The sequence below is a fragment of the Pinus tabuliformis genome, chromosome 8 (assembly GCF_031772625.1).
Source record: "Pinus tabuliformis cultivar Carrire ecotype Pingquan chromosome 8, CPIR1, whole genome shotgun sequence".
Lineage (NCBI taxonomy): Eukaryota > Viridiplantae > Streptophyta > Pinopsida > Pinales > Pinaceae > Pinus > Pinus tabuliformis.
Genome location: NC_142294.1, coordinates 602,005,570 through 602,025,744, shown reverse-complemented (window position 1 = coordinate 602,025,744; position 20,175 = coordinate 602,005,570). Strand labels below are relative to the sequence as shown.

At 31.2% G+C, this 20,175-nt stretch overlaps 1 pseudogene; it reads right to left on the bottom strand.

Moving 5' to 3' along the window:
- Positions 1-17,048: 17,048 nt before the first annotated feature.
- LOC149236920 (LRR receptor-like serine/threonine-protein kinase FEI 2) lies at positions 17,049-19,054 on the bottom strand (annotated as a pseudogene).
- Positions 19,055-20,175: the final 1,121 nt, after the last annotated feature.

Here is a 20,175-nt window from a genome sequence, read left to right as displayed (position 1 = left end):
ACAGTTACCAGTTATTGTTTTATTCTGTCATGGATGAATGGTTATGCTTCTAAGTTGTCCTGCTACACTGGTTGAAGATAACTATTCTGATTCTCTTGGGTTTAGAGTGATCGATCAAATATAGATAGGTGATATGATGCTTGATTGCTTCACTGTCTTTTATTTTCTCAAAGTCCTTGCATTCAATTCACTAAGCATATAGAATGCTACATTGTCATTGTGAAAGTTACAACAAGATTCTATTGAGGATGGTTAATTTAAATAAACTAATGTAAACCTAGGTGATCAGTTTGATTTCATATGCTTTTGAACAATGGCATATCTGTTGAATCACAGTTCGTTGTAGGTGAGATACCATGCCCATCGCTGGGAGCAACTGAATCTAGATATATACCCCTATTGAATAAACTATTCCTGAAGGTTGTAACTATTAGGAAATGCATCACAAGAGGGATTCTGGCTGTAGCATATGATTGAATGAACTGGATAATACACATAAATGAGCTATTAACTTTGGTTTCTACAAAGCACAATCAATTATACCAATTCATTGATCAAAACATTAAAAACACAATCAATGTAATTGTTGTGGGCGTGTGGATTCTATACCAGGTCCACAATGGTTGTTGGTGAGAACCCAAATGCATTCCAAACTTTACTCTATCATAACATTCAGGCAAGCATATGGCTATACCCAATCACGTACAACAACAATTGAGAGATGGGTGAAATCGAGCTGTGGGAACGCTTAGCAAGAAGGATGTATGAATCTGAAATAGAAAGATGCTTGATCTAATAAACAATTTCCCTCCCTTGGGATAAAATGTTCAATGCCTCTCAGGTTGGAATACATGTTTTCCCTGAACCTACACCACTAGAAATTGACCGCTAGCAATTGAGGTTATGTGCTTGTATGCAGCTTTGTTAAATCCTGGATTTCTAGTATTCATATCTTTGGGGTTTTCAAAAAACATTAATACCATGTTCCGCTTTAACATTAATTACCCTTGTTTAAAGGTAGCAGTAACATTATTTTCCATCTACAGTCACAGTGAACGCACATACTGGACCCCAAAATAAGCCGCATAAAAAAACCCACAACCAGGAAACAGACCGAGTGGCAACCTCATGTGCAATAATGAATTTCAATGGTTTCAAACAACAAAATAACAAAATTTTAAATAAACAGGACCATGAAATAATATTAAGGTGCTGATGAGTGCCGACAAAAAGCTTAGCAACATGAAAAGGGAAATATCGAGGTAAGTCTCAATGTGATCACAGTCAGGCCGAGGTTCAGAAAAATGCAAGGGACTCAAGTGTTGTCATTCCAGGTACAAGAAAAAGAACCATGGTAGGAGTGGAGCAGGGCTCGAAAGCAGGCATTGCCAGGACTGGGAAAGACGAGCCTGATGTTCTCTAGGGGCGGTCCCAAAATCTCCATTCCCTGAAATTGACTTCTGGGAATGAAGAATTCCAAAGGCAGAAGTAACACTATTTTCCATCTATAGTCATGGTGAACGCACATACTAGACCCAAAAATAAACCCGATCAGAAAACACTCCATACAACTGAGTTGCAGGTTCTCAGGAACAACAATGCATATAATCAAAATGGAACAGTGGTTGACAATAGTAAAGGCAGGCAACAGGAAGCAAAGAAGGATGGTAGAATGAAGAGAAGTGACATAGTAGAACAAATTCCTATCAAATACAACTAAATATTTAGTCATCTAGAAACCAAAGTTAGCTGAAAGTTCCAGTTCCATAAATTGTTTGGTTGAGACATCTACATACCCAGATCATCAAGATATGTAATATTAAGGTGTTGATGAGTGCCGACAGAAAGCTCAGCAACATGAAAAGGGAAATCTGGAGGTAAATTAACTAACCTGACAGGTGGAATGCTGCAAATCTGCCGAAGGCTACTATGTGAAGGCTACAAATACTATAAACACTGATATGAGAAGGCTGCAAATACTACAAATACTGATATGAGATGAGAAATGTGAACAGTAACCCCAAAATGTATACCATAACCTAATAACTACCACCATAACTAGTTCTGATGCAGAGGCTGCTAGATTCAGATGCAAGGCAAAACTGCCAACTGATTAATCCTCCTTCTGGCCCTCCTCATCCTCCTGGTCCTCCTCCTCTTGCAGAAAAAGTGTCCCTACACAACCCTCTTCATCCTCCTACAGCAAAGAAGAAGGCATTCAACCCCCGCCCTCCACGGCCCTCCTCATCCTCCTGCAACAAAGTTATTCACACCCCGCCCTCCTCTGCACGCCCCCTGCCCTTCTCTGTAGGAAACGCGGCTGTCTGCGTGTGCATGACGGACCGGCTGGGTGCACATACGGTTGGGTAGGGTAACGAGAATGACAATTAATTAATTTTTTTAATTAACTAATTACCTTAAGAGTTTTTTAATGTTTTCTAATTAAATTGGACGACAAATCATTGTTGAATCATCTAACAATGGATATGACGGTTAAGATTAGGACAGAAAGGCATTTGGGGGAGTTCATTTTAGAGGGGAATGCCTTATGATGTAAAAATATTATACTTATGTATGTATTTGTATAAGATATATAATAATTATTTATGTATTTTTATGTATGTTTACTTATTGTATTAATTGAAAATAATCGTAAGTTTTTTTGAAATTTTAGAGGTTTTTTTTAAGAATATTATTCAAGTGCTTTTTGATAAGTAATTATTTTATTTTTAATAAAAATAGTGAAAACTATCAATAATAACTTTTTTATGTTTTAATTAATTAATTAAATTTTTGCTCTTTAATATCTATATATATATATATATATATATATATATATATATATATATATATAACCATTAACTATATATATATATATATATATATAACACTAACTAACTGACCATTAACATAACCCTAATGGATTTTTTAGTTGATCGAATGTTTGTTGCTAAGTACCTCACTTATCAGAAAATCATAGGTCAAATCTCCTAAAATATTACCAACCATTAACATTTTTTTAACACAAATTAAAACAATATATTTCATAAATGATAATAATAATAACAACTACTATAATCATTTCACATTTTAAATTAATATAATAAAATTATATCCATTTCAGAAATCAAAGCCTTACACTTAAAAAAACAAAACATTTTATTCATTTCATATACTAAATAAATATAATCAATACAATATATTTATCAATGATAATAATAATAATAACCACTACTATAATTATTTTACATTTTATATTAATATAATAAAATTATATCCATTTCACAAGTCAAATCAACACTTAAAAAAAACTAAAAATTTTATCATTTCATATACTAAATAAATATAATAAATACAATGTATTTAATAAATGATAATAATAATAACAACTACTATAATCATTTTACATTTTAATTTAATATAATAAAATTATATCCATTTCAAAAGTCAAATCAATACATTTAAAAGAAAAAAAAATTAATCATTTCATATACTAAATAAATATAATAAAAAATTAATCATTTCATATACTAAATAAACATAATAAATAATTTTTGTATGTTGATATGTTAAAAATTCCATAATTTTTAAATAAATTTTTCAGAGAGATGATTAATATTGTGAGGTGAAGAGAAACTTTACTGATTTTAATATAAATTAGAAAATAAATATTAAAAACAATTTTAATATATTTTGCAAAAATCTTAAATAAAATATTTGTTAAAAATATATAATTCATAGATAAAAGTTAGCTTGATTAATAAAAATAAATAAAGTCCAGGGGTAGCATAATTGGTGAAAATATGTGAAAATTAAGATATCCAAGGTTTCTCATAGTTGTGATTCGATAGGAAAATTTATATATTATTTCAAAATTAAATAACATATTAGTGTATATATATATATATATATATATATATATATATATATATATATATATATATATATATATATAATATTAAATGAAATATTTATTAAAAATATATAAATTATTTATTAAAAAAATTATTATATTTAAAATTATATAATATATTATGGGAGGCAACAATGGGAGGGGTTACCTTTCGCCATGATGGAAAATTTGAAAAAAAGTTCGCGTGGGGGTTGTGTTCCACCTCAAACAATCAGGTGGAAGAACTAGGACCATGGAAAGGGCTCAAGATGGAAGTGGCTGAAGTAATCCTCCAATTAAGTGTTTTTGGAGACTCTCTCATTACAATTCATAATTGTAACAATCTGAAACTTGGCAAGATCCCCAATAAAAGGCCAACATTTCAAAGAATTCAATTGATTATGGATAAATTTGAATTCTTGGAGTTCTATCATATCAAGCGAGATAATAACAAGTAAGTGAATGATCAAGCCAACATCAAAGTCAATTTGGAGGAAGGAGAATTGATGGAGGTGGACGAGAGAATCAATAAATGTCACATTCCATGATTGTAAACAATACGAGGACCTTGAAATGATTAAAGGTCACAAAGGAGGATTATTCGACTCATAGGTTGCATAAATATTGCAGTTATTCCAATGTACAAATGTACTATGGTGATAGCTCTTGTAGAATGATGAGCCAATCAACCAATAGGTGGATAAACGTGAGGAATAATGCTAAGAATGAAGACAGGTGGAATGGCATCGACAAGGATTTAAGGCAGCGTAGCAGCGTAGGATTTGATATTTCTGGGACCGAGGAATAATTTATTAGTTTGATCGCGTGTTTCCATCGTTCAGACCAAGAAACAAAGAATTCACAATTTTATGCAAAGAAACAAAATGAGAATAACACTTAGTTTGAAGGGTCTCCCCATGTCATCATTCTATAGTTAAGTCTGACTATAAGAGGATGGTTGTGCAGGGTTCATGTGCGGTGACTCTCCATTCAATCCCTCCAAGTTGAAGGAATGGCCTCTTCATCAAGAAATGGCAGTGGTGGCTCTCAAGATGAGATAGATCAAGTGTTTAAGTAGTAAGTTAAGGAGATGGCCTCGAGGATATGTGGGTAGATATTTTTTGAGGCTCATTCTAACTTGACCCTAGTATTGAGCCAGATAGAAGGCTCGAAAAAAATGTTGAAAATGTACAAGTAGCAGTGGAGGTAATAATATCCAAGATAGAAAAGCTTGATTATAAATTTGACAACTTTGAGGTGAAGGTGGACACTAAAATTGTTAATGTGTTAAAAGAAGTGTTTGGCCTTAGTTGATTAGGACATGGATCTTGGTGAGCAAGGGGCTCTCCCACTGTTGTTTCGCGACCAACATGAGATGCAACAGGAGCAGTGGAAGCAAGTGTTAGCGGAACCAGCCCAACACGAGGAAGCGAACAATGAAACAATGGAATATTTCGATGAAAATAATGAGGAGGGAGTCGAGTATTAATGGGGTATTTTTGAGAATTTATAAGAAAAATGATATAGTCAATCTGGAAAAAACATTTATTTATATCTCAAGACACTATTCAAAGTAATTTTGGAGGACCGCGGAAATTTTGTGGATTTTGAATGTAATGACACTCACTAGATTCCAATTTGATTAATAGAATTATAACCATTCATATATATATATATATATATATATATATATATATATATATATATTAAAATTAAAAAGTAACCTAACATTTTTTTTTGGTATTCAAGCTTCTGTGATCCATAATGAATTAAACAAAGTCTTTTGGTAGAAATCACATGAGAGAATTTTTTGGCCGACGCGTTTCGAACCAACAAGTGTGATTCATCATCAGGACCAAATGAATTTATAAAATTTATAGCTATAATGTGATTTTCATTAAAAAGATAATGAAAGTGTACATTTATTCACTACCTAATTGATTTTTCTTTAATATTATGTCTACCATGCAACTATACACTTTTTGAATTTTTCTATGTATTTTTAGTTATGTAACTATTTTTTATATATTTAATTAAAAATAATATATTTAATTGTAATTTTTAACTACTTTAAATGCACATGCACACATAGTCTATAAGATAATGTGTGTTACATTTTCATTACCCAAAAAAAGAAATAATACATCTTTCAACCCATTTCTTTCATCAATATTGTTCACCTCATTATCTCAACTTGCTTAATGGAAGCTAGATATTTTGACCATCTATTAATTGAGTGACAAGTCCAAAAATGTGCTAGTTGCATCATTTGCAATCTAACTAGATTCTAAGAAAATATCAAACCAAAACAGAATGGTAAAGTATATTAATCAACGAAGAGTCTGAAGAGTTAATATGGGCCTCTTGCACAGGATCCTCAAGGGGCTAATGACATATCAATACATGGGTATGCTGTGGATCCTAGATGGTCTAGTCACATAGCAATACATAGGATATGGTGCTTTATTTGGGCTAGCTACTTTTCCATTTGTTCGATGTGAAACCTCATATTATGTTGTTCTCTCTTAACAAATTTATTTTATATTCTAATTATAATATGAAATGAAATATATGTGTGTGTGTGTGTGTGGAGCAAGTTTTTCTTACTAAACAAACCATTAATAAAGTACAATAATTGATTTTCAAAAATAAAAAATTAAACTAACATATTTTTCATTAAAATGACAATTTTTCTTTAATTTTGTTTTTTATTATTTTAGATTATGGCTACCATACAACTGTATAATTATTTTATTTTTCTATGTATTTATAATTATGTAGATATTTTTTATATATCTAATTAAAAGTAATATATTTAATTGTAATATTTTAACTACATAAAAAAATATAGCATTTTTTTTATAAATTATACACACACTAAGGCAATATGTGTTACATTTCACTACAAAAAGAAACAAAAATAATACATCATTCAACCCATTTATTCCATCAATATTGTTCCTTAATGATCTCAACATGCGTAATGGGGAATCAGGTATTTTTATCATCTATTAATTGAGTGACAAGTCCAAAACTATAATAGTGGCAGCAATTCACTCTAACTAGAGATTCTAAAAAAACATCAAACCAATACAATATAGTAGAGTAAAATAATCAACTAAGAGTCTAAAGAGTTAACTGGGTTCGAGTCTCTAGCACAGGATGATGGAGGGGCTAATGACATAGAAATATATGGGAATATGGTTCTTTATTTGGGTTATCCGATTTTACATCTATTCTTTGTGAAAACTCATATAACATTGCTCCCTTCTAAGGTCTGATAAGTTAGAGAAAATGTTATATTAGTCTTTTTCTCACTCCATAACGATTTTATCCATCAAATTATTCATTATCTTGTAAAGGAATTTAGGGTCTACAAATATTGCTTCCTACAACCCTTAGTATGACCAAGGTCCAAAACAAAACTCACAAATCCTCTAGGAGATTTGATTCTGACATAACATGGTAATATTTGGCAACCAAATTCTCAATGTTTTGCATTTCACTTCTGACATCCATAGGGGTAGTCTCTTGAAAGGTTCTTGTTGCTTCTTGGGCTTGTGAGGGGTCCCATCTACATCCTTAAGTTCCACATGCACCCCCCCCACATTTGTGACTGCACATCCTCTGATGCTGCATTTCAATAGCCATATGAACCCTTCAAACTGATTCTCAACAAGACATAGAAAGAGGGTGGAGGGGTTTTGTTGCAGAATCCTCTAAAATTCTTTAAAAATTATAGGCCCAAATACATACACAATCTTCTAGTGATTTATGGGACAAATATTAATAACTTTAGTTAAACAAAGCTACAAATCGTAATTTCTACACCTAGGTGGTATCCCATATTCCTAACACATGTCATAACTTGATCAGAAATTGAAAATCCAATGGTAAATCTTTGGGAATCAGAATCCCTCCCATAAATAAATATTGAGATTGACGATAAGGAAAGACCGACTTTATATGACTCCCATAAGAGATTGTAACCTTGAAGAAAAGAGCCTACTTCCTCCTGGAATTTGTCGATAGAAGAAAAATACATTCCCCTAATTATAGTGAAAATATTTAGCAAAGACAAAACACTTCTATGGTACCGAAAATATCAAGTGATAAGTCAATTAAACATATCTTCACTTGGAACATATTTACCAATCAAACGAGAAGTATACCGAGTACTTGTTCTTTTTTAAGTAGCACAAGAATCATCTCATTTCAAAAAGTGTTGATTTAGAATACACATTTTTTTAACATATTTTTAACACTTTAAATTTTCTTATGTATTAAGTATGAACATATTTTTAAAAATGTTATTGATTTTCACATTGATTTTGAAAAGGGTTGATGCAGCATCAACCCCTTTTTTTAGAGGGCTTATTTTTGACACTTTAAATTTTCTAATGTTTTCTTCTTCTTCTTCTTCTTCTTCACTGAGATATTTATTTTTTAGTGTTTTTCAGGTTTGTGTTTTTTATTTTTCTTTTCATTTTTTTGTACTGAAATCTTCCTTTTTTTGCATAGTTAAAAAAAGGGTCAACCTTTTGAAGTTTATATTTATGCATCGTTAATTAATATTTTAATGCACATCAAATAATTTTCACTAAAAAAAAATTAATTGACAAAAAATGCACATTTTGAATATAGATATAATGATAAAAATACATATTTTAAGACTTTTTTTTTTGTTAAAAATGACATAAATAAATGATTTTTATGGGAAATCATTAATAGAAAAAACTTAAAACTTAAAAAAAAAAAAGAAAAAAGAAAAAAAAAAAAAAAACAACAACAACAACAACAACAATTTTTTTTAGTAAAAAATTAATGATTCACATAAAAAATAAAGTGAAAATTAGATAATACAAATATTACACATATAACCATAAAAATTGAATACTTATTTTTGTCATAAAATCTCAAAGTCAAAACATTACAAGTGTAACGAATGAATAGTTCTCAAAATTGAACTTGATTTGCAAGCATAATTTAAATTTAATATGGAATATCATTTAATCCATGTTCATCATATTCTAGAGTTTCATTATTGCGTTCTTCCATAGTATTGTGTGCTTTAGTTTGGTCATTTTCCTCTTCTAATGGATGTTTGATGTCTGGAAATCTACCAAAGTATCATTTTTCAATAATTCCATCTAATGGTGGTTGAGGTTCCTTTGCCTTTTTTGGCACACATAATTCATTAAAATTCTCTTTACTCAAACCAGCTTCTAGCATTTCATCTAGAAGAAACTGAATAGTATTATTTCAAAGAAATTTTCATGGGTTGATTTTGTTTGTTGTAAGATGCACTAGCTTACATGAAATACATTATAATTGTAAACACTATTACTAGTGTTTACCTATTATATCAAAATGTTGAAAAACCACATTTTCACAAAATGCATGGTTCTATCTATTAAGAGTTCTAAGATCATGAATTGATTTATTTTGAAGCTCATTAAATCTAGTGGTATCAATAAGAAGCTACTATATTCAATTGTGAGATTGAATCTTTGCTCCACCATTTATTGCTTAGAGTAGGGGCCAAGAAACAATATTTGAACAAGTCATAAGAAAAATTCATGTTTAATCAAAACAATATCTTAGAAACTCATCACATCTATTCAAATGTGTAAATTTCATCCTTTTGTTCTTAATTTCTCCCTCTGCATTGTGTAAACAACACAAATTTTCTTTGCTTGATTGATATTCTTGTATTATAATTGGGTTTGGATTTTGGATATATGGTTGACTATGGTGAAAGTTATCATTAGCTAGTTTCAAAGTAGTCTCCAAATTTTGTCAATCTTCCATTAGAAGATGTAATATAATGTAACATTACAAGTTCAACTCGCCTCTATCTAATTTTATAACTTGAAAATCAATATTGTGCATAGTGTTTTAATGTACTATTAAACAAACATTTCTATTGAATAATCATTACTTACATTACAACCCTTATGGCATTGTCATTACAAATTTTCAGTGACATTAACAAATTTTATAATATTTGTAACTCTAATATATATTTATGTAATTTAAACTTTATACTAACTCTATTAACTCTATAAGTAACTTTTCTTATAACTCATTTGTTGGAATTCTATAAAAATAAAAAATAAAAAATTCTATAAAAGATAATAAAAAACAGAAAGAGAAGGATTCTATAAAAAATAATAATAATAAAAACAATTTAATATGAGGAGATGCAAAATACATTTAATCACAATAATATGCTATAATTGACTAATAACAAAACTACACAGTGAAAGAATAAAGGAAATTTATAAATTGTTTTACAATGCAGGTTCATAAAAGTTGAGTATCTTTTCCACCCATTTTTGGAATAGAGAGAAATCTATAAATTGTTTTACAATGAAATGTTTATAAAATTGCTTATTTTTCTACCCATTTTTCATGCACCATTTCATATATGAACCTATGAAATACAAAGTAATTTTAAAATATTTCGTAAAAATAAAGAAAAAAACTAAAAACATCATCCCTCCAAAGTGAAAAAAACTTGTAAGCAAACTTTTATGAACAAATACTGAGACACTGATATGGCTCTCCCAAAATATACAAAAGTTTTATGAAGAAACACGGAGAGGGTTGTCTCCAAAAATACGAACTATGTTAACCCGAGATTTTAAGTAAGAACAATGTTAATATCTTCATTATTCTATCCCATTGATGGGAGTGCTTCAACTTGCAATATGTACTAATGTATCCCATTGATGGGAGTGCTTCAACTTGCAATATGTACTAATGTAGTAACATTGTTATTTTTAAAAATGTTATTTATATAAAATTATAGAATACTTTGAGGTATATAAACTATTAATTTAAAGCTTTTAAAACCTACTATACAAAAAAAAAATTACAAATTGAAAACAAAATATAACAAAATAAATAAGCAAAACATTTAAATTTAAAAAATATTTTTAATCCATATTATAAAAAAAAAAAAAAAAAACAAAACATTTAAATCTGACAAATATTTCTTAACCAACATTATAAACTAATAAACCAAAAAAAACATTTAAATCTGACAAATATTTCTTAACCAACATTATAAACTAATACACTATGGATCAAATTCTAGATATGGAACATGCCAGTGAGAACGTTTTGCAGAGAGGAGAATACTTGAATTCCATCAAAGTGAAAGTTTTTAAACGATGAGAAATTATTGATTCTAACATTATTCAAAAGAATTTTTGAAAGTTTGAAAAAATGTTTTTTTTTTTTTTTTTAAATACCAAGGTATAATATCTAAAAAATGAGAGATTATCAATTTATTGAATCCAAAATCAATTTTTAATGAAGAAAGTACTAATGTTACTCTTCTAACTAAAAAATGCAGTGAAACAACAAATAACTGTCTCAATTGTAGAATTTCAAATCATTATACAATTACAAAAGATGAAAGAAATAAAAGACAGTCAAAGCCAGCGCCCAAAACATAATAAAAGTCGTCCTAATCTCAGAGAAGATTTAGAAAAACAGTATCTACGAAATGATAGAGATTACCAGTTTACTATCAATGAATCCATATCAATATCAATTTTTAATGAGGAAAGTACTAATATTACTCTTGCAACCGAAAAAACGTAGTGTAACAACAAAGGGTTGTCTCAATTATAGAGTTTCAAATCACAACACTGGATATTATATAATTACAAGGGATGAAGGAAATATAGACCGGCTAAAGCCAGCACCCAACATATGATAAAATCTTTTCTAATTTTAGAGAATATTTTGAAAAATAATATCCAAGAAATTACTGAAATTATCAATTTATTATCAAGGAATTCACATCAATTTTTTCTATGAGGAAAGTAATAGTGTTACTCTTGCAGCCAAAAAAACATAGTGGAACAACGAAAAATTGTCTGAATTGTGGAGTTTTAAACCACAACACTGGATATTATACAATTACAAAGGTTGAAAGTAACAAAAATAGGTCAAAACCCACGCCCAAAACATGATAAAATCCCTTCTAATCTCAAAGAAATCTTAAATATAGATAATTCCAGAGATTTCCCAGAAATCAACTTCAAATAATATAGATAATTCCAGAGATTTCCCAGAAATCAACTTCAAATGAGCAATGAGCAACTCAAATTTCATATATTTATGAAATCTTTCTATTGATCAAGAGGCTGAAGAAAGGACGTAATATGACACAGTTAACTCACAAGATCATATCATTTTTTCTTACAATATGGTATCAACTAAAGTTGGCCAAATTATTCCCTAGATTGCCATTATTCTTAACAAAGTTTTGGGATGTTCTGTTTTACTTCTTAACAAAGTTTTGGGATGTTCTGTTTTACTTACATGAACTGAACAAACCAATTTAGCCCAGAGGAAAGGCAAAATAACATACCAGTAAACCCTTTGGTCAAGTGAATTCACAGCAAACTAAATATCTATTAACCATTGACCATTAAACTGTGTTTTGGAATGTATTGTTATACTCACATGAACTGAACAACCGGACTTAATCAAAAGGCAAGGCAAAACAACATACCAATAAGCCCTTTGGCAAAGTGAATTCACACCCAACTAAATAGCCATTAACCATTAAACTTCGTAATATGAACCAAAAAATCTCTGAATACTCTCAATTAGAGCAAAAGAACCCGTGTATCACTGAGATACAGCCAAAATAAGGTAGCGAAAATATGGTGCTCAATGAAACAATCCTTGGCTAATGAATGTGTATTGATATCAATTTGAAAATTCTATTGGCAAATTAATATACATACCAATAAGTATTTCAAAAAATTAGCCTAAAATTTAAAAAATAAGACAATATAAATATCAGCTAGCAAAATACCTTTAATACGACACATTTTTCCATTCCTGAATTTAACCTATAAAAATTTCTTTAAATATATAAATTGTATTTTTTTTTAATTTAAATTATTATTTTAATGTAATGGCAAAAACATTGAAAACTTTCAAGAAATATGTAATTGCAAGAACATTGAAAACTTTGAAAAAAGTGATAAAGATGAGATCAATATCAATGAAGCAGTAATGGTCGGCAACTCTCTACCCTTTTGTTCTGGTTAAACCATTGAATCAAGATCTGCATTTATCCATTATTTTAACGCTTTTGTTAGGCTTTTTCATGCCATTATTTGTCTACTCCCTTTAGCTTGCATCAACCATTTGATTACTAACATTCACTGTACCAAAAACTTTGAAGTAGACTTTGTAATTTGTTCCTCTTCTTATCTCAAAGCTAGGCTTTAATCACTCGATAAGCAATGTCTAGTATCCATGACGGTGAAAATTATTAACTCGAAGAAGGAAGACAGTACCGACTATACAAACAGAGTATATAGAATAAGATATTGAATGGTTTTCAACAAATTTGTTATTAATATTAATCAGATTGTAACCAGGAATACTATTGTCTAAATAGAATCACTATGATTGCAAAATAAATGTGTTTAAAGTATGAATGAAAACACTCTACAGGTTGAATATGATTTAAATGTTGCGATAGCTGAGTTTAAACCATGCCCAGGTTCAATACTAAGTAATGATCGTACCATACACATGAGAAGGAATGATACAGGTTGCAGTGAAATGATAAAATAATTGAGGAATGGAAGCACTTCACTTATCTCATAAACCCTCAGACATCCTCAGATGTTATAGACATAAGGAATCTAATAGAAGATTTCGCAGAAACGTAAGGAAAATATAAAACTTATAAAGTGACATTTTAACTCAGTGATCAGATACAGAGTACAATCAGAGATATGCATAATAAAATGTAAAACCCTCTGCACAGTAGGCAAATAATATATCAATTCACAAATACTTCAGAATTGACATTGTTTCATTCTCCTAGGACTGGAAATGTTTTCACACTTGCAATCTCAGAATAAGTTTATCCTTGAAACCCTCAAGGTTATTGAAAATATTCAACGCACATTTTGTTGTGTGACAAGCGTAGCTGTATGGGATCATAAATCCTTTTTAAGCCTTTATAATTAGTACTAGAGTACTTATATCTTACATCAAAGAAGTCTTCTCTGTCTCTGCCTGGCGGAACTGCTGGCAAGGCACCACAGTTGCATCTTCCTTGTGGGCTTTTGCTGCGTTTAGCACCTCCCGCAACGGTATATATGACCCCTCACCAGTGCGCATATATGACCACTCACCACTCTCAATTCTATATCATTGCAGGGTTCATTGAGCCAAGTCGTAGGGCACATATGAGTCTTGACATGCATTAGGCATTGGGCACATATGAGGTGCATTGCCCAACAGAAGCCCTAGTTGATCTTGGCATCAAGCCACATCCTCACTGACTAGTAAAACCTACTGGTCGAAACATTCTTGGAGAGTTTCGACCATGAAATTCTTCCCCACTCCTCTCATCCCAACAATGGAAACTGCTATCAAAAACCAAATACCATTGCAATATCTATGCAAATGCAGAAATGACATCAATGTCATCCTCCATGCCCACACTCTGAGATATTTTAAGCAAGCACAGCACTCGAACTGCCAACTTTTTTGGGTTCTCTGAGTATCCAGGTTTTCTAGGACCATATTTGTCACTCGGATGTATTGTGCTCTGCGATTCTCCTCTTCAACATGCCAATAACAGAAGCTTCAGCTGTGTTTCGTTTGCTTTGCTTCCCTTCTCCTGGGCTTCAGTCTGATGACCGGTCACAACCATTACTTTATTGATTGTTCAGCCACAAGCTTGTCCCGAGGAAATAAAATGTTTTCGAAAAAGAAAGGGATTCTTCATGTCTGATCTTTCCAAGCCTGGGAAGGCCCATCCCCACATGCTTTGCTTTGGCAAGCACGCTCTGTAAGTGACTTCGCTCCTCTTTAGAATTGATTCCTCGCGTGTAGAATTATCCTTGTATGGTTAGGGCCACCCACACCTTTTGCAGACCTCAATGCTTTCATGTGAGCGAGTAAACTAAAATAAGATTGGGATCACTTTCAAGTTTTCATCCCTCAAAGTTGGGTAAGTGAACAGTGGAGATTGGAGTGATACATAAGGGAGCATGAGTGTTTTTGAGATGTTCCATTATATTGAATTTTTTCCGAAAAAAATATTGCATTATTTCACACATATTTATGGGGAGTAAGATTTAGAGGAAACAAGTAATATTTGCAAAACATGTAGTTAAATGGTTAGTTCTTATAATTTATAATATGTTAAAAATGGATAAAGAGATAAAAATTATCTTTTTATTTTCTTTAAAAAATTAAAGAAAAACTTTAATGGCTAGGTTAAAATATTTTGTTTATTAAATACATATGTATATTTTAAAATTCATGAAAACTTTAATATGAAGGTTAAAAGATGTTTCTCGTAAAATAAAATTTTGTATTTTAAAAAAACATATTCATTTACTATTATGAAGAACAAAATAAGTTTTAGTATAACTCTTTATGAGTTCATTGTGTGTAAGACTAGCATTTGTACCACATGTTGCAAGGGAAACATCGTAAGACAATGGCATAAGAAATAATAGCATAGAAGAAAAAAGTCAAAATTTGAGAAATGAAATAATTCAAGTCAAATCTGGCAATAAAGAGGAGGCAGCAGTGACATAAGAACTGACTTGGATTGAAAAATGCAATGAAGTGCTGAAAAGCTAAAACAACAACCAAGTCTGAAGAAGTAGGCAGAGTTGGGTTCGGTATTTGTTATTTTGTGGGATGCTGCAAAGATGAATATTTATCACATTTTTAGTTCTCAATTTTGGATTCATTATAGAGTGTACAAGATGTCTACAATGCTCCTGATCCGATTCTGAAGAAGAGATGTTGGGAATTGCTGGAAGCGTTTCAATCCGTTTGGAGGAAGAAAAATGGTTGTTGATAGAGATTTCAATGCAACTCTTATACATTCAGAGAAAAGCAGAGGCTTAGGATTCAATTCGGCCAACCTAGAGATTGTGGACTTCATTTCAACTGGCTGTCTTTGGCATCCAACTCCTACAAGGGATCACTTCACTCGGACTAATTGAAAGGTGGAGAGGAATCACAATGCAGAAGGGACTGAGAGATTTCTTGCAAATTCCTAGTGGTTTCCAGGTAACTTTTGTTTTGAATCCTAATCCCCAAGAATTCCAAATCTAAACATAGACTGGTATTAGGAAATTTGGGTACATCTAGCTTGCAAATTTTTGCCTTTGATATTTGTAAACATTTAGATATCTCATCCTAACTTCAAAGACAAAGTAGAGGAATGGTGGAATAAACATATTCAGTTTGGATAAAAGAATGTTTGTCATGGCCCAAAGACTTAAAATTTTGAAGGACAAAATGAGTCATTTAAATAGAGAAGCTTCTGGTGGCATTTTTAAGAATAAAGAAGCCATAGGAAAAAATACGGATGAATTGAAAACAGACATTCGGGCTAAGGATTGTCAAAGGACCTTCTCAAAGGCTCGACTCTGAGGACCTTGACAAAGTTCACAGAGAGGAGCAGATTCTCTCAAAATATAAATATAGGGTAACCCTAGTTGAAGAAAGGTGACAAGAACACTCAATTTTTTCATAATGTGATTATCCAATATTATTATAAAAAAAATTTATTAGTCAAATAATAAATAATATAAAAATATATAATTAAATTTTTAAAAATTAATATTGATTTAAAATCTAAAAAATCCAAAAATGGTGTAAACTATATTCTATAATTTTCTATTTTTATTATCCAATATCATTAAAAAAAATATTTTATTATTGAAATAATATGATAATATATAGAAACAAAAAACCGATATAATTAAATTTTGAAAAAAAATAATATTAATTTAAAGTTAAAATATAAAAAAATTTAATTAATAATGTTAATTGAAAACACTTTAATTTTGTATTTAATGTCTCTTACTACTTAAAGCTAGTGATATGGAAAGTCACACTTGTTTTTCCTTGGTGAGTCCCTTTTATTTATGACTTAGTAAAGATTGAGAAATATAAGCATGGATTTTAAATTAACCATTTAATAAATGTGAACAATTATAAAAATATATTTATAAAAAGTCATTTATCTAGTCAACGAAATATATTTAAAAAAATATCAGTATATTAGTTATAAAAATTAAATCTAAATTACCCTCGTTTAAGTGATGGGCAAGGTTTCTATTATAGCAATGAATTATATTGAATGCTTTGCACCATTGTTAGTCTGGAGAACACACCGTGATTTATTTGCGGAGAGCCACTGGCTCACAAATATATACAAGCAGACCAGAACAACACAACTGAAGCCGTGAAGAGTTTATGACCAAGAGGAAAAAAATAGTTGCCAAAATGGGTATGGAAGGCCTGGGATTGAATTTATCTGGTCACTCTGAATTAGATACATAAAAGTCATTAAGGTATGGAGACACACTGTATCTTCTTCTAGGATCTGAACTACTTGGTTTATTGTTGGACGTTCTTTAGGATTGGAAGTTATGCACCTCACAATGATTTGTAGAACCGCCTTTACAACCACAATCACAATGCATATCAACAATTTCTTCCAGCGTATTTTTCCTCAAATAGTGTGTTCACCTGCATTTGGAATGGGGATATCAATGTCATAGTGTGTATTCCATTCTATACTCAATTAGAAATGCAGTTGTCTAATCATGATGGTGAAGCTAAAGCTAGTAGTCAAAAATTGCATACTGGGCATTTTAAATCACAACAAGTTCTTAGATTACTATGACTTTAAAATTAAATTATCATGGTATCTATGACTTTAAAATTAAATTATCATTTTAATTATAAAATGATAAAATACAACATAAATTACCCATCCAACAACATTCAAACCTTTCATTACAAATTATTGGCATGTTGGCCATTTGCCACTGAGCAACTCTAACAGAACAACTCCAAAGTTGTATACATCAGATTCCTCTTTTGCTCACCCACTTTGCAGATACTCTCTCAATTGAGTGTCATTGGATAAAAATATATGACTACCTTTGGTGATATAGAATCTCTAAATCCTAAAAAGGGGTAGAACTAAAGGAAATCGGTACTTGGTGCCAAGCAGCGAAATGTGCCAGCTATAATGGTGGCCACATGTGTCTCATCGTCTTCCAAGAATTTGGAAGACCGAAGTCTGATACATGTGACTCCAAATTCTCAACCAGCAATATATTGTTGGGCTTTACATCACGATGTACAATGCGAGGATAGAAATCATGGTGCAGATAAGCCAGATTTCGATCTGCTCCAAATGTTATTTTCAATCGAGCACTCCATTCTAGAGTTGATTCTGTTTTTCTATGGTTTGGACAAAATTGGTAGGACTACTTGCAAATTGATTCCAAACACCAAAACTCTAGACGCCAGACAATATTGAAAATATTATAACCTACCTTAAAATCAGAACTAAAGTCATCTCGAAGGATTTCCATGAATTTCACAAATTTAGCATTGCCAATATACTAACCATGTAGTAACTCGTCCAAGCTTCCCAGAGGCAAGTAGTCATAGATAAGAAGTTTGGCCGATGGACAATTGCAATAACCTCACAAATTCACAAGGTTTCTATGTTTGATGTTTTCCAAAATCTCAAGCTCTCTTTCAAAGAGGCAATCTGATCTTTACCCCATTGTTCATAATTTTCTTCACTGCAAACGCACTATTGTCATCCATCACCAATTTCTACACGGTACCAAAGCCTCCAAACCAAATGATATCAATATCATCAAGTGTTTCAATTCTCTTTATTATATCCTGAGATGTATGTGGCTGATCTCCATGGAACATGACCAGCTTAGCATCTGTGATATAGCACATTTGAGAGAGATTTTTATCAATTTCCACCTGATAAGTTGAAAACAAGTTGAAAGAGATTAGCAAATATACTTGATGGATATCTGTTTTCTGCAGGAGTTGCTGCTCCATTTTAGTGTAAGGTTGCTTGACCCCATCATTCTTGTACAAAAAATAGTACCATAAGAAGAACAGGAGAGCAAGAGCCATGCCCATTGTCATCATTGCTCCGATGAGGATTCTGTTTGAAACTCGCTCTGATGGCTTAGTTGATGCTGATAACATCCAAAGAATTCAGTAAATCAGAGTCAAAATATATCAAGATAAGTTCCAAATTGTCCAAGACACTACGCAACAACAGTGGCACAAGGGTAAATTCAAGTTCAAAACTCTCAAGAATTCAGTAAATCAGAGTCAAAATATATCAAGATAAGTTCCAAATTGTCCAAGACACTACGCAACAACAGTGGCACAAGGGTAAATTCAAGTTCAAAACTCTTGGTAGGGAAAGGGAAAATGAGCATATAAGACACCAATCTGAAGTCTTGGATATATTCCCTGGATCTACATCACAATTTGAGTTGGATATTATAGCAGGGAATCCCAATGAATTCTTGCAAAGTGTGTCCAGTCGTTGACCACATAAAGCCAAGTTGCCCAGTAACCTGAAAATCACGTCCAAGAAGTTATCGTCTTAGATTTTACAACAATAAACATGTTTCAAAAATTCATACAGAAAATTATTTGAATTTAACAAGAATATTATTTTCCTACTTGTTGATAAATCAGAATATGTTTAAACAGTTTACAAAATATATATTATAAAGCAAAATAGGAATTACTTGAAAGGATATCAGTAGATACTTAAAAAGGATCCAATCACAGTAATTTCTATGCAAGGTTAGTTATAAAATTGGAAAAAATCTTTAACACAGATTTATGAATCAATTTTAAAATTAATCTAATTTAAGGGTTTGCCAAAAATGGCCTAACACATAAGGATGCTTGTAATCATGGTAATGACATACCTTTTGATTGTCTGTCAAAATAGATTTGATGTTCTTAACGTAAGTTACACAGTTGTACTCGCCCTTTGGGAAAAGAGGATCCACTTGATAGTACCAATGCCGACCTAGTTCTTCCTGATTATGTGCTTTGTGTCATCACTATGCCGCCCCTCCACTTTCTGCACCCACTACCTCACGACCTTGTTAATCACGGTGCCTTTCCCTAGATGATTATGTTGGATCTCTGTGTATAGATACTCCACAACTTTCTCTGTAATGCCTGGATAGTATTGCGATTCTAGCATGAAGTGTTGGGCTTCATTGGGGAACCACACATTCCCCATGTTCATGTTATTTATCCATTGTGCACTGATTGGCACCTGATTGGTTGGTCGATGGTTTTTCATCCTTTCCAAAATAAAATGTAATAGTTTGAATAAGAAATCATTGTGTTAATATTTAAAAATTTTGATATGAATATTGCCACTGCATCCAGAAATT